The sequence below is a fragment of the Vombatus ursinus genome, unplaced genomic scaffold (genome assembly GCF_900497805.2).
Source record: "Vombatus ursinus unplaced genomic scaffold, bare-nosed wombat genome assembly UNPS02014841.1, whole genome shotgun sequence".
In the NCBI taxonomy this organism is placed as follows: domain Eukaryota; kingdom Metazoa; phylum Chordata; class Mammalia; order Diprotodontia; family Vombatidae; genus Vombatus; species Vombatus ursinus.
This window is the reverse complement of record NW_020954619.1, coordinates 18,440,318-18,457,283: the sequence shown is the minus strand read 5'-3', so window position 1 is coordinate 18,457,283 and position 16,966 is coordinate 18,440,318. Positions and strand designations below refer to the sequence as shown.

The following is a 16,966-nucleotide window of genomic DNA, read 5'->3' as shown; positions in this document are numbered from 1 at the left end:
CTAAGATTAATATCTAGGTTGAGCCAACCCAAGTACTATAGAAAAATCCATCATAATTAAGTTAAATATTTACTAGCATGAAATGTTTACTTGTATATAACATTGCACACATATATTCACATATATTTATGTTTTACACATATATACATGCGCAATTTTTATATTAGTACATATTTAACTTATATTTGATTTATTCTTCTATAGTGAGTGCTTCAGTTGGCTCCGTCTAGATATTAATCAGAGACTGAATCCTGCATTTTTTCAGTATTATATTTTCTTATATTTCTCTCAGTAAGTTAAACACAAAGCAGGGCATTCATCTTTCCTGATGACTCCTTGTGGTTTTAACCATGACAAGTATTGATGATCATTATGTCCTATCAATCATCAGATTGAATTGAGTGGATCAGGGACCTTCCACAGACCAATTGTTTCTCTCATAAATCTAATAGTTGGTACTGAATAAACACCTACACACAATTTTACCCCCAACATCCTATTTTTTTTCTTTTTTTCATTAAGCTGTGTTTTTTTTACATGAGAATGTAAGCAACTGAAAACTATACAGAAGAGCAATCCACAATCGAAAGGGGGAAAAATAAAGGATCCCTATGCTTTGAATGTTCATTGCTACTTTCCTACTGAGCTTAAAATTCTCTTCTCTCTAGGTTCTCAAAACAACTACTCTCCTATATTTACTTCAACCTGTTTGACCACTCCCATACCGACTAATCATGAGTGTTGCCCAAGGCTCTGGGCTTGGCCTTCTCTTCTCTGCCTATAGTGTTTTTTTCAATGATCTCATAAGCCTCTATGGATTCAATATTCTTCCACACATATGACTTTTGGATCTATTTGTCCAGCTTGAACATCTCTCCTGACTGCCAATTTCACATTTCCAAGTCTCTCCTCATTCCAGTTCATCCTCCATTCAGCTATCAAATTAATCTTCCTAAAATGTAGGACTAATCATGTCACCCTCTACTCAATAACCTCCTTATCCTCTCCAGGATCAAATATAAAATTCTTTGCCATTTGAAGCCCTTCATAACATGGCCACATCTTACCTTTCTGGTCTTCTTACTCCCTCCTTCCCTCCTCTATCCTGCAATCCAGTGACATTGACTTTCTCACTGTCCCTAACACAAGACACTGCACCTCCCCCATCTCCATACCCCTCATACTCCTCAGACTGAGCATTTTCACTCTCTTTCCTTCATGTGCCTGGAATGTTCTCCCTCCTTATCTCTATCTGCTTTCTTCAAATCCCACCTAAATTCCCACCCTTTACAAGAAGCCATTCCTATTCACACAAATAAAGTCAGATCTAAATAATTGGAAAAATATCAATTGCTCATGGGTAGGCCAAGCTAATATAATAAAAACAACAATTCTACCTAAATTAATTTACTTATTCAGTGTCATACCAAGCTACCAAAATTATTTTATAGAGCTAGAAAAAAATTAATAACAAAATTTGTCTGGAAGAACAAAAGGTCTAGAATATCAAGGGAATTTAATGAAAAGAAATTCAAGGGAAGGTGGTCTAGCCATACTTATTATTATAGATCTTAAATTGTATTATAAAGCAGCAATCATCAAAACTACTTGAAACTGGCTAAGACATAGAGTGGTAGATCAGTAGAATAGATTAGGTACACAAGACACAATATTCAATGACTATAGTAATCTGCTGTTTGATAAATCCAAAGACTCTAGCTTCTGGGATAAGAACTCACTATTTAACAAAAACTGCTGGGAAAACTCAAAAAGACTATGGCAGATACTCGGCATAGACCAACAAACATCTCACGCCCTATACCAAGATACAGTCAAAATGGGTACATGATTTAGATATAAAGGCTGATACTATAAGCAGACTAGGAGAGCAAGGAATAATTTACCTGTCAGATCTATGGAGAAGAGAAGAATTTATGATGAAACAAGAGATAGAGAACATTATGAAATGCAAAATGGATGATTTTGATTATATTAAATTGAAAAGTTTTTGCACAAACAAAGCCAATGCAACCAAGATTAGAAGGAAAACAAAGCTGGGAAACATTTTTTACAGCCAGTATCTCTGATGAAGACCTTATTTCTAAAATATATGGAAAACTGAGCCCAATTTATAAGAATACAAGTCATGTCCCAATTGATAAGTGGTCAAAGGATATGAACAGGTAGTTTTCAGATGAAGAAATTAAAGCTATCCATAGTCATATGAAAAAATGCTCTAAATCATTATTGATTAGAGAAATGCAAATTGAAATAACTCTGAGGTACCACATCACACTTATCAGATTGGCTAACATGACAAAACAGGAAAATGATAAAATGGAGAAGATGTGAGAAAATTGAAACACTAATGCATTGTTGGTGGAGTTGTGAACTGATCTAACCATACTGGAGAGCACTTTGGAACTATGCCCAAAGGGCTATAAAACTGTGCATACCCTTTGACACAGCAATCCCACTCCTTGCTCTGTATCCCAAAAAGATCATAAAAATGGGAAAATGACCCACATGTACAAAAGTATTTGTAACAACTCTTTTTGTGGTGGCCAAGAATTGGAGATAGAGGGGATGTGCATCAATTGGGGAATGACTAAACAAGTTGTGGTATATGAATGTAATGGAATACTATTGTGCTATAAGAAATGATGAGCAAGTGGACTTCAGAAAAACCTGGAAAGACTTGTATGAACAGATGCTTAGTGAAGTGAGCAGAATGAGGAGAACATTGTACACATTAATAGCCACATTGTGTGATGACTAACTTTCATAGACTTGGCTGTTCTCAGCAATGCAAGGATCTAAGACAACTCCAAAAGACTCACGGTGGAAAAAGCTATACACATCCAGAGAAAGAACTATGGAATCTGAATGCAGATGGAAGCATATTATTTAACCTCCTTTTCTTTTGTTTTTTTGTTTTGATTCTTCTTTCTCATTGTTCCTTCCATTGGTCCTAATTCTTCTTTACAACACGACTAATGTGAAAATATGCTTAATGTGAATGTATATGTAGAGCCTAAAAAAAGTTTTTTAAAAAGATGCCATTCCTAATCCATCTTAATGCTAGTACCTTCCCTTTTGATTATTTTCAAGTTATCCTATATAAATCTTGTTTGTGTGTAGTTATTTGAATATTGTCTCCCGGTTTAAACTGTGAAAGTCTTAAGAGCAGGGATTGCTTTTTAAAATTTCATTTTCCTTTATGTCCCCAGTGCTTGGGATAATCCTGGAATATAGTCAGTGCTTAATGAATGCTTATCGATTGACTGTGTTTCATGTACAATGACATTTCTATAGGTATCACCTTTCCTAAAACCCTATGCAATTTATTGCAAATAAGTAGCTCATTGGGCAGCTAGGTGACAGAGTGGATAGAATATGGCACCTGGAGTCAGGAGTCAATCATCTTCCTGAGTTCAAATCTGTTCTCAGATACTGAGATAGAGAATACAGATACTCAGGTACAGAACAGCTGTACAACCCTGGGCAAGTCATTTAACTCTGTTTGCCTTAATTACCTCATCTGTAAATGAATTGGAGAAGGAAATGGTGAACCACTCCAATATCCCTGCCAAGAAAACCCCAAATGGAGTCACAGGGATTCAGACATGCCTGAAAAATGAGTGAACAACAACAACAAAGAAGTTCTCTGTTGAGAATGTCTAAAAAGGGCAGGACATTAGAAACTTGATTTTACTAGTAAGATCGGCTTTCCTTCTGCCTTTCCACATTGCTTTTCACAATACCTCTACTTGTCTTCATCCTAAGATATTTTATATAGTCATCATCTACAGATTTCTGAGCGATAATACGGCGTGCTTAAAGAGCAACATATCTTAGAAGGCCACTCTTCTCTAAAGGGCCAAAATGTAGTAATGTATAAGCACCAGGCTGATAACCCCCTGTGGGGGTTCAGGAAAGTGAAGTATATTTTACTGACTTATTCCTTGAGGAAGGTTAGGGAAGAAGGTATCTAAGGGGTATCTTATAACTTAGGGAATATGGGAAAGTCAGATAGAGGGGATTGTCTTAACCATGCCTGACTCTTTTCTCACTTTCCAACCTTTCATTGATTGCTGGTGCTTCATTTTTTAACCTTAGCCTTTCTATTCACAGTGTATTAAAAGAATCAGAGCAAAGCCTTCAGCATGTTGGATGAACTTCTGTAGAGTATTTATGGAAAGAGATGAATGAAAAATGCACAGGATGAAAAGGTGGATATCTGGCTTTGTGGAGGAAGTGCCCACACTGATGAGACCTCAGATCTTTCACAATATGAAAGTATAAGTAAATTAAAATATCAAAAGAATATCGTTTTAGTAGCTCTGGCCACTTTTGAGTCTTAGGATGAAAATTAAAAGCATTTTCTCACTAGGAGAAAAGAAGAGAAAAACTGCTTTGAGAGACAGTGTTGAATCTATAGAAGCAATTAACTAATCAAAGCATTTTCTAAGGCTTTACTATTTTAAAATGAGAAATGCAGAAGAAAACTTCAAAGCAAAAGCAAAAATAATGAATATGTTTCATACCTGATTTTTTAAAACTTGTGTGCACCTCCATGTTGTTGGCACATATGAAGCTAGGTATGTTTATCTTTCGTGTGTCAAATGTGCTCTTAAAGAAACATGGGCTGTATTTGGTTATATTCAACATAATTTCACATTAATTTATGTGAAGTATGTGTCATGTAATGGAATTAATTATTCTTGCATTTAGTTTAAGAGCTAATAACAAGCAGTACATTATGGTTAACCCAGACTGTAAGCAAATAAAGAATACCTCCATAGTGCCATTTAAGGAATAGCAATTCATCCATAACCAAAATATCTATTCCATCATATTATAACAGTACCTGAAGTTCCCAGTACTTTTGTCATTCTTGGTATCCCCAGAAAGCATCTTAAGAAACTCAATTGTTTTACTTCAGATAGGCCTACTATGTACAAGGTGCTAGTCATTATAAAGGTGGGGAAGATTTAAGTACTGCCCTGATTTCATTTATCAGCTGTGATATCAGGCATAAAGGAATATTACATAGGGTTGCGAAGTGTTGATGGGTACTGATGATCTAGTACATGTTCTCCTTAAACCTCTAGGGCTGAACTTCCAGAAACCTGGATCCATGGGCAAGTTTCCATAATCTTTGGATATGAGTTACATCATCTATAAAGAAAAGGGGTTGGATTAGAGTCTAAACATCAAATGATTTTAACGATCTTTCCAGTTCCAAAATTCCAAGTATCTATAAATCTGAAGCTCAGTCATTCTATTACTATTTTCTAGGTGCTAGTAATATAAAAATAAATATAAAATAGACTTTGCCCTCAAGTAGCTTATATTCCATCAAGTAAACAGTATGTATAAGTGAGGTTAGTGGTAGTATAGTTGAAGTTGGTGAGAAATATGTTGGAAAATGTGGATCAAGAGTACACAGATACTTCTTATTTATCCATCACGAATACTTTCTTTGATAAAAGAATTAGAGGATATTAGTTATAGAGAACACCAAATAATATTACAAAAATTAAACTGATTCTATTTCAGAGGACAGGAAACAATTTGTTTCTGCTCTTGAATCAGCTACCAGTACCTGGTAAAATCATTGACTCCTTAAAGCAAATATCAGAATTACAAGAAGAAAGCAAAAATAAGAAAAAGATAAATCATTCAATGAAAACAACAGCAACCTAATCTATCATAAACAAGATGTTGAAGCCAAAAAATGGGAAATGAATAGAAGAAAGTACATTATAAGTAATGATAACAATTCCATGCAAAATTTTTACCTTGCACAGACATCAAAGACTTTCTTGGTAAAAGTAGTAAAGATAAGTCAGTATTTTATAAATAATATTTCACAGTATACCACATCTTTGACATCATAAAATTGATGGAAATGTGTTAAGAATACAAGACGTCACTATGCTTATTATTTGTTTACTATAAAGAAGCATTTGAATTGGTAAAGCACCAAATTAACAGCTCTCCTGTGAAAAGATATTTCTCACATGTAGTACCCTTTTCACTCTTCCTAACCGCCCCCCCCCGCCCATGCCCTGGTATCAGATTAATGGGGATTTGGTTAGGTCGTGTTGATATAAGAGTAAATACAGTTGTTGATATGAGTGATATATAGTGTTGATATAAGGGTAAATACAGCTGTGGGATGAGATGCTTCACTCAAGGTGAAGGGCACTGAAGTACATTCTGATTAGCTTCGCCGCAGCTTCCTTCCTTCCACTAGTTTGGTCCCTGTCAGGAAGGGGAAAGCCTAGACTGAGAAGAAGTTGCATCTTCTATATGTTTGCTGGATCCTATACTCAGATGAAGAATGAATTGTTCAATCCCTAGAACACCCGAGTTTGAAGCAGATCCTGCGTCTGAGTCTTGCAGAATATAAGAGAATAACAGGTTTACAGCTACTTTGTAGACAAATGATTGTCATGCATAGTTTTCTTGTTATTATATACTGTTAATTTGATTTTCAATTCTCCTCTAAGAGTTAAAACACTGTATGCAGTATACAAGCCTGTTTGCTTCATTGGAGGGCCAGCTCTGTTAGATCAAGGTTACATGGCTAGAACCCTCTGAAATATAACAGATCCAGAATGAAATGAGATTCACTTGTAGGTGGTGATTTAAGAGGTGGTTTCTTACTGGATAAATTCATAAATCCACATACTAGCTAGATGAGCCAGAATTTCTTCTCAATGGTACAAGTGCAAACCACCAGGAAGTAGGTAAGACTTTCAGGATCCTCTTTGTTAAATAGAATTGGATAAAGAATGGCTACTAACGTATTCTGGTGGTTAAACATGTATATGTCCATTTCTCAAAAGATATAATGATCTTCTCTGATGAACCTAAGGAACACCGGTGTCAAGGGAGGCACAAAACAGGAGATGTACACTGATCAGTGGTATTTGCCACTGTTGTAAAGGAAATCCAGAAGAGCAAAGAAGTTAAAGAGGGATTCCTAATATATAGTGAAATCCTTTAGATGCTGCTGGTTGCAAATGACAATGTACTGATTGCATTAAGCTCCTCAATAACACAGAACCTCCTAAGTGAGATTGATAATTACTCAAAAGTTTTACCAAACTATACACAAAGGAAAAAAAGTCACTGAAAAATTCTTAATGTCTGGATTATGATATGGAGTTGAAATCCCATTGGAAAATGTAATGCTCTTTTAAGGGTCCCAAGTTTGTCTCTGAGACAAAGACCTATCTTTTTTTAATGATAATCTCACTCTAATGTTTCTGTATGGTTGAAAGTCATAGAAAACTATTGTCTCTGAAGAACTGAAGTAGAGGATCAACCAAAAGATCAAAGAGAGGAACATGGAGCGCATGAGCATTGCAAAAAAGAAGTGGTTATTGTGAAAAACACCTGAGGTACTTAGTTGACCATAAACTCAATATTAACCAACATAAGGTGGTGGCTTAAGAACAACAACAAAAAAAGGTAGTACAATCTTAAAGTTCTTCAGGGATCTATGATTTCATCAATGTGGGTTTTGTCCACCAACACAGACCACAACACTTCTGTACACTAGCAGAGGGTCTTTCTGATTTGCTTTGGCCAAAAAGTCAACGCTTTGTTTTCAACTTATTGATCAGTTTCTCTGGAATTAGCTGAGTGGATCCTAAGAGAAAATAAATACCATCCATTAATGAGGCTGTACTCAAAATCTTTTTAACTTGTCAGACCCATTCTAGAGCTTATACTCTACTGGCATAATCTTCACGATATCAGGGTGACACAAATGCACAAGGTGACATGATAGCACATGGGGATAGAGCTTTTGCGAGCAGCTAAGTGGCTCAGGAGATTGAGAAGTGCACTGGTATTCAAATCCAGTGGACTCAATTCAAATCCAGCCTTGGATGCTTACTGCACCTTGGGCAAGTCAACTTGACTTCTCTGTCTGCCTCCTTTGTAAAATGAGGATAATAATAGCACCCATCTCCCTGGGTTGCTGTGAAGATAAAATGAGATAATATTTGAAAGGTGCTTGGCAGACCTCAAAACAACGCATGAATTATAGTTATAATTATTAATCATTATTATTAGCATTATAGCCTCAGGCTGCATTAATAAAATTTCCTGATCAAGGGAGGCAGAAGTCTAACCTTACTCTGCATAGATCACATCTCAATTGCATATAGCTATGAGCACTACATTTTATGGGGCATATTAAACAATTGGGTCCAGTGATGAACTGCATATCTGTTACCAGTGACAGGTCTTGACAATTGGGGAGAGGTTTGCAACCAGTTTGACTGAAAGGTGGTGATTTCGGGGGCATACTAACCCTTGAATATAATCTCCTAATTTTAGAGGGGTTTTGATCTGCATCAGTAGATGGAAAAACCACTTCAGTAGATGAAGTTACAGAGTTTTGAATTAGTGTGAATTCAAGGGAAGGTGACAAGGATGTTAATGAGTCCAGAATCCATCTCACATATGATTGAAGGACTTTGGTATAGTGGAAAGAACACTGGATCTGGAGACAGAGGAATAGGGATCAAATTCTATTTCTGTCACTTATGCCCTATGTGATCTTAGAAAAGTCAAAGCACTTCTCTGGGTCTTGGTTTCCTCATCTGTAAAATAAGGGGATGAGGCTGGATCACCTCTAAGGTCTCTTTCGACCCAAATTTGTGTTCTTATGATTCTATGATCTCAGAGGTAGTTAGAAAAAGGAAGACAAGTAGAAATGAATTTGGGAAGATGGGCTGGCATCATGAATCACTGACCCTTAGAATTGGAAGGCACCATCAGAGATCACCTAGCCCAGCTTCCTTCCCATTCAGTGCCTACTACACAGTGGACCCAGTGCCTAGTACAATTCCATTCATATAGTAGTTGCTTAACAGATTTTCATTGTTGAATTATAGAATTAAATGTATGAAACTTTCCAAAACATTGGTGCTGTCTTCAAACATTTAAAAGTTTTGTTTTTGTTTTTGTTTTTGTTTTTTGTTTTTTGTTTTTTTGGGCAGAGGGTCCCAAATTTGCTTGGTTCACAGTGCCTCTAGTGTTTCGGTAATGATTTTCATGTCATCTAAAGATTAATAGAAATACCATTTATTAAGTAGTTAAATCCAAACTATGTATTGTATTCATGTCTTATCAATTTACTAGCCAGTGGAAAATAATACATAAATATTGAAAGAAAAAATAACAGTTGTTTAAAAATTTCATTCTTAAATAACCACAACTTACTAGAGGGATGTTTGTGCTTGTTGGACACTACATAATTTCACATATCTTGGAATCACATACCAGTGTCACAAAGATATGACCCAAATGGAAATTCAGGAAGTTACTGGCATAGCTGAAAATACAAGTTAAACAAAAACACACCTCAAACATTTTTTGAGTCTATAGTATAGAAGAGAGAATCGATATTCTGTGCTGTTACAGAAGGTAGACCTTGAATCAGAAGATGAGAGTTTGAGAGATTATGGCTCAGCATAAAGAAGATTTAAAAAAAACAATTATAGGAGTTCAAAATAGAATGTGATTATTTGCAAATTAATGAACTCTCCCTTAGTGAAAGTGTTAAAACAATGCTTTTAACAGCCTTCTATTGACAAACTTGAAGGGATTCCTTAATTCGGTGGGTGCTTGGACTCTATAAACTCTAAAATCCCTTCCAGCTCTAAAATTTCATGATTCTTTGATTCTGTGGCCACAGCCATCTCCGCAGACACTTCTGATTGCATCTCAAAAAGGCATCTGGTTTTCCTTTGTGCTCCTCTCGGCAGGAGCTATTAATCAAATTCATACAGAAACAGGAAAATTAAATAAGGGGACAGGCACTATTCAAGGAAATCCATGGGCCTTCCAGTATTAGCAAGTTTAATGTGACCTCAGTAGAGCTGATACTCAGAATCTATTTAACATTTGCCATTAATGGAATGCTTTCTAATCATTCAGTGAATTGACATGAAGTTATCATGATTTAAGTCAGATAAGGTTTTTAGCTCTTGTAAGCTTTATTAGTTGCAATGGAAAATATTTTCTGTTTTCATGGCATCTCTTTTTTATTATTTAAAAAAACGAATAGGAAATGAATATATAGGGAAACATTTTAATCCAGTGTGTAGTATATCTTTTTATTATGCAGAACTTATCAAACCATGGCAATATAAATGGACAGTTCCTGACATGTGCTTTCCCACAAAGTGAAGCAGAGTATTCATAGGCTCTCTTCCCCTTCCTGCTGCCTACCTGGCATTTTCCTCCCTTCTCCTCTCATTCCTCTTCCATCTATAGCATATGCCACTCCCTACCACTTTCACTTGGGCTCTGTTCCTTGGCCAAGGATGGGTCCAATGTTGGATCTAGAAGATCACTGTCAGGAGCAGGGCTGGCTATGGCAAGGGGAGAGTTAGTAACAGAACCTGATATCTTTCCACCACATCCATGAAAAATGAAACTTGTGGAGTGTGTGTGTGTGTGTGCATGTGTGTGTCTGTGTGTCTGTGTACATGTGTAATCTGGTACTTTCTCTCTGGCTAAGAGGCATAGAAGAGAAGATTTCTGCTCCTTACCTTTTTCTTCTATTTGTAGTGCAAGCAGTAAAAAACAAAAACTTAGAAAAGACTGTATGAGATGGCAGTGGGCTAGAGAAATGGAGAACCTGGTGTGAGGTATAACATGGAAAAAGTTTAGGCAGGCAATTTCTGTGGCCCTTGGAAAGTAAGAAAGGTGGTGACTAAGAAGCTCTACTAAAAGATTAATCCTTTTTCCAGGATAGACCTTCAGATTCATTAAGACTGCTATCATATTGCCTACTCTACTTCTTTCTTCTTGGAAGAGAAAATAAGAGGCAAAGTGAGAGTTGGTTAAAGTTGTCATTGCTCCAGACTCCTCCTCTTCCTCCTCCTTCTTTTCTAATATAGCTTTAAAAATGTCCTTTTGCTTTATAGCTCAGGAATGCAGAGAAATGTCCCAGGGGGGTCCTATTATCAGAAGTCTCTTGCCCTCATAGTCCCAGATAACCTTGTTGTCACCTTGCACCCCAAACCAGCTCCAAGTCTTCTGATCTGTTGCTCTGTGGGAACTTTTGCCAGAGGCCAGGAAAGGCACTCAGTAGTCTGTGGTTGGGAGATACTCATATCCCTGAATTTAGCTAACTAGGGAGGAAAGAGGAGAATAGTGATTTTTTTTTTTGCATAATAGACTGCAGACTCCTCAATTGTAAAAATTACATCTCTCTTATCTTTGAATTTTATCCCATTCCTAATCATAGTATGCTGCATGTAAGAGACATTATGATTGATTATTGGAAAAAAGAATACATTCCTATTGAGAGAAATGCTCTCTGGGCTGTTATGTATTAACTGTGTGACTTTGGGCAAATCATTTAATACCTCTGAACCTTAGCTTTTTCATCTGTAGATTGGTTATAAGAATACTTTCACTGTCTATCTCAAAGGATTGTTGTGAGGAAAGAACTATGTAAACTGTAAAGTACTACATTAAAGTAAACTGTTATTATCATTGTTATTTCATATTTTTTAACATTCTTGGTAGAGATCTGGTAGTATTATGCAATTGGACAAACTGACAGCCTTTTGTAATTGAATGAAAATATTAGGATGTAAGTTCATATTCTATAGACTTTTTGAAAGCATCTTTAGGACAACTCTGGCAGCTGATGGTATGATAGGGATGCTATTCACTTAGTCTTATTCCCATGTGGTTTAAAATTCTTCCCCTAAGTCCCTATGTCTCAAAAACTTTGTATTTAATGCTGTTTGGAGGCTGTGAGTATTTAAAAACTATTTAGCTATGAAACTACTTAAAACATTGTTCTAACATTTTTATGAATTAATGTTGTGGGCAATAGATTGTTCTATAATAATTCCTTGGTTCCAATATAATTTATTTGCTGAATTCTGAAGGATATATCAGGATTTGTATTTGTAGCATAGGGGTTTGTCATCTATTAATTTATAAAAGATTGCAAGTTCCTGGAAAATTATCTTGGTCACTTGACTGTTTCTAGGTATCTAACAGATACTAAATTTTGAAGCTTACAGTAGCATGTTGTATGGTTTTTCCTGTTTCATTAAATAATTTGCATCAATCAGTAAGTCCAGACTTATTTCCATAATTTCTGTTGGCAATGACCTGGTCCTGAATCACTGCTGTAAATCCTTCTGTTTCTACAAAGAAATATACAGGACTCAGCTATCTGTTCAATAAATCTTTGTTGACATATTATTGGTTAACTTCATATGATGTAATTGGATCTTTGCCATTCCATTAGGAAAATCTCATAGTGTATATATCTTGTTATTCTTTATGAAACAAGATATTGTCGTTTCAAAAGTATTTCTGTATATCATATACTCTAAGGACATCTATCAATCCTTTTCCTTCTTTTTGGTGAGGAAATATTATTTTTCTATAGCTACCTTGGGGTGATAAGGTCTATGTTTCATCACTATTTCATTACTACATTCATTTTATAGGGTTTGTTTGAATACCATTTAGATCTGTTATTGTTCATTTTACCATGTCAAGAGAATATGTTGAGACAAGTGTTACCCAAAGGCAATTAAGACTATGCAATGCCTCTTAATGTGTATTTCCTATTAAATGTTGACTTTAGTATGCCAGTCAGTTTCTTAACATAACATACACAGCCTTAGCTTTTTCCCTAAGAGATAGCCTTGTGCTCTGTTTTGCTTGGTGAAGATCAAGGTATTTATAAATATTGTCTATGTTCGTTGACTCAATTTTACCTCCAAATTCAAGTTCACATCTTTCAGTCTTTATTTTTTATTGACTCACTTAAGACTTTTACATTTATTGATTCCATATGACATTTTTGTATATCTAGAGAAAGTTTCCATTGGGTTGAATTAGCTGTTAAATGTACTCTCTTTGAAACCATAAAACTTCATGCCATCAATGTGCATCAAGTGATTAATATGATATTTTGGCACAACTCTCTTTTTGACTGGAAAGTCATGTACAGTTCAATTCTGCCATGATGGTAATGAATATAAAATTAGGGAGAACTATAGTTGTTCTAAACTGTCTCCCTGAAAGATATCAAGTATTATACCAATTTTATATTTTAATATAAAAGTTAATAATTATGTATCTTATTTGGAACTTCCATTTTCCAGTTTTTCAGATAATCTATGGTTTCAGTAATTTTCTTTGGCATAATCATTCTATCATTCTTTATATTACATATATGCAAACTTTTCATTTCACTTTTGATCAAATTAATGATTTTATTGTGTTGAGATTATTTTAAAGGTAAAAATGACCAGAAATTTTCCAAATCCTGTTTCTTCATAGTTTCTCATATATATTTACATGTTATCTATACATATATGTGTATGTATACAAATGTACATATTATATATGCATATATATATATTTCTCAGACTTGTGCAGTATGGTTTGGACTGATGCTGAATTATTTTTTTCTTTGTGCTTCTCACTGTATCACCTTAAGATTTTTGTATCTTCTAATTGATGATGAAAGATATATTTCTGATGTACTTTTATTTTCTGGATTTTGTACTCTGTGTTTTATAATTATTCAGTCAATAAACATCTATCAAGCACATAGCACGTGCCAGGCACTGTGCTAAATACCAGAGATCCAAAAAAAAGCAAAAGACAAATGCTGCTTGGGCAATGTGGTATTCATGTTTTCTGCAGTGTGTACTGGCTTGATATTGCTATAAACTCCCAATTTTTTTTGTAGGTATTTAATGTGTTCTTAAATATATTTTGCCATGGTAGTGTTTAACTACTGTCTCTAGGGGTATTCTTTGGTAACAAAATAGCACATATACTGTGTTATGAACAGATCCTGCAATATTTTCACACTTGCTGTCAAATATTGTAGAAGAATACATTCATTCACCCATTATGATTATGGCCAGTCAGCTTTTTTGAATTACTGTGCTTTGGTCCATTTAGTTGGATTCATGACACCAATATAAAAAAAGGATTTTTTCAAAACTTTGTTTTGAGTATGCCCATATGCTTTTCAAAATCATTGAAGACATCCTTTCCTATTTCATTTTAGGTAGCTATGGGGCAATTGATAAAGAGCTAGCTTAAAAAACAGGAAGACTGGGTTCAAATTCCACCTCTCTTGGCCCTAGGCAAGTCACTTAACCTCTCAATGCTCTAAGCAACTCTCTAAGACTATAAGTTATAAATAATGTGTCTTAGTAGTGGGTGAAAGAATTAATTTCTTTCTCATGATTGGTTTCTATTGATCTACTATAATTTGCTATGTTACTTGGAGCTGAGGATATTGTTGACAAAAGCAGTGGGAAATCTTTGCATCTAACTGGTAAGATCAGTTTTTAGTTCAGTTATAATATACTACTGGTTCCTTATAAAAGCATTCATATATTCAGTTCATCTCATGCACACTCATGATTTGTCAATTTTTGCAGCCAATAGAATCCACACAGAAGAATTTCCAATAGGTATATTATTGATATTTATGATTTATTCCAATATGTAGTGCCTTGTTTTGGTATCAGAACACAAAAGAACATCACCCACTCTCTACTGTCTTCTATGTTAAATTGATCAAGATAGTGGTTTCAGGTAAGGCCTGCCTACAACTCTATTTCTTAACATCCTAGCAGTTTCAATTATATCACATTGGCAAGGGTGCTAACCTAATCTGTGGAATCACCAGAACTTAATTGGCCAACATTTCAGAATTCCTATTGATTTCTCACTGTTATAATAACAGTCTCAGAGCACATGAAATCCACTGAACATCACCCTGCCTGTCTTTCCCTTACTTCGCTGCTTTCCCATGTCACTCCCCCCAAAACATGGAAGATAGACTATTATTATTGAATGGTTTACTAATAGTCTCATTCTTCTCATGTTTTTCTAGAGGGATCAGATTAAAATGACTCTGAGACATATTGCTATCTTGCAAATATTCTTTTATATTTAATTTTCTATGGACTGTTATACAAGTGATTAAAATCACTACCTGTTTTAGTTGAGTAAAAGTATTAGGATGTGAGTTCATCCTTTGTAGACTTCTGGAAAGCAATCTCAGTAACACTCTAGTAGAAGGTAGGTGGAACAATAGGGATAATATTTACTTCACTCTGCTTCTTAAGCAAATTTGATCTCCATCAGGTCTTTATATTTGCTAAACTCATTTCATGGAGCTTGCATATTATGAACGTTTTGTATGATTACATTTCTTAGAAACATTATTCTTACATTTTATGGATCTAAGTTACATATAGGCAATTATTGCCATTATTATTATTTTCCCCTATAAATAATTATGCTACATGGTAGCTAGACTCTATAGTATTAATACAGAACAACATTTCACATACCCATGGATTGAATAAGCTTTTGTGGTCTTTAATTTATAACATTATATATAGGGAGAAATGAGATCTGAGAAAGAGGGATTTTTTGTGTCTTGGTTTTCATTTAATATTGAATATTAGACAGTTCCCAGGCTAATGCTGAAATGCATCAGTGCTTTAAAGCATATCAAACACATCCTGGTCTAATACTGAAAATTAATTGCTGGTGAACCTCAGCAAAGATGGATTTATATTAAGTACACACACACACACACACACACACACACACACACACACACACACACTCCTGTAGTTCTTCTACCAAAGAGAAATTCTATTTTTTTAATTTAAGGGAGAAATAAAGAATACATAGCAGAAAACCCCAATTTGGTATTTTTCAGTTAAGAAAAACCAAAAATGAGATTATAAAGAAAGCTTTTGAAGACTTTAAGAGTTATCAGTAAGAAAGCAGCTGATATAATGCAGTTCAAGTGAAAGAAAAGAAATAAAAGGGGCAAGAAAGTTCACCATATTTAATAGAATAATATATTTGAATCTTTTAATTCAATGGAAGCCTTAATTATAGAGGCCCACAAAGCAATTTTGACTAAGGAGAAAATGCTTGTGGGAAATGGAATTTAGAGAAGGTTAAAAAAAAAGAACAGAAAATACAAAATGGAAATTTTAAGGAAATGAATATGAACAATGGGAGAATAAATTCAGGTTCTGTATAATGTTAAAGAGACTTGTTGAATAAAAATGGAAAGGAACAGAATTTCAAAAATATCCAACTGAAAAGTCTCATCTGCATAAAATCCTAATATAACCTGAATAGGAACCTAGGTCATCAAAACAAAAGTGAGAATTAATAACAATTGCAATAATTATAATAATTATTAACTTAGAAAAAGTTTGTCAAGTGCTCAATACTACCCAGAAAGCTAAGGCCATGTTGGGGTGAGGCCAAGACTTACTTCAGCCAGCTACTAGCACCAAGCCAGGTAGCCCCGAAAGTGGCCTCCATTTCTGAGCTCTCCAGCATCTACCTGGCCCTCACCCTACATGAAGATGAGGTCACAGTCAGGAAGGATAAAATCAATGCCCCCATTACAGTAGCAGGTGTAAATGTTGAACCTTTCTGGACTGGTCTGTTTGGAAAGGCTGTGGCCAACACGGATGTTGGAAGTCTCATCTGCAATGTAGAAATTGGTGGTGCTGTCCCAGCAACTGGTGCTGCTCCTGCTGGGGGTGCTGCCCCTGCTGCTGGCTCTGCTGAAGGGAAGAAAGAGGACAAAAGAAATCAGATGATGACATGAGCTTTGGTCTTTTTGACTAATTATCTCTTGTAATACCTCAAATAAATAGTTGAACTCTTCAAAAAAGTTCATTTTTTAAAATTACATTTTCTATGTTCTTCAAACATTTCAAACTCTTTCCAAAAGCAAGGGTGAATAGAAAAGTCTTCTTTCACCGAAAAGTATTATATAAGCTTAGCTATTATTGTATTCAGACAATGTAGTAGATTATAAAATGAGTAAGATGAAAAATGTATATTATATTTAGTTTGATTCTCCATCCTCCTTAAGGAAATTGGG

At 35.1% G+C, this 16,966-nt stretch overlaps 1 pseudogene; it reads left to right on the top strand.

The window, feature by feature from the left end:
• LOC114026575 overlaps positions 1 to 16,707 on the top strand; it is a 39,053-nt pseudogene extending 22,346 nt beyond the window's left edge.
• Positions 16,708 to 16,966: the final 259 nt, after the last annotated feature.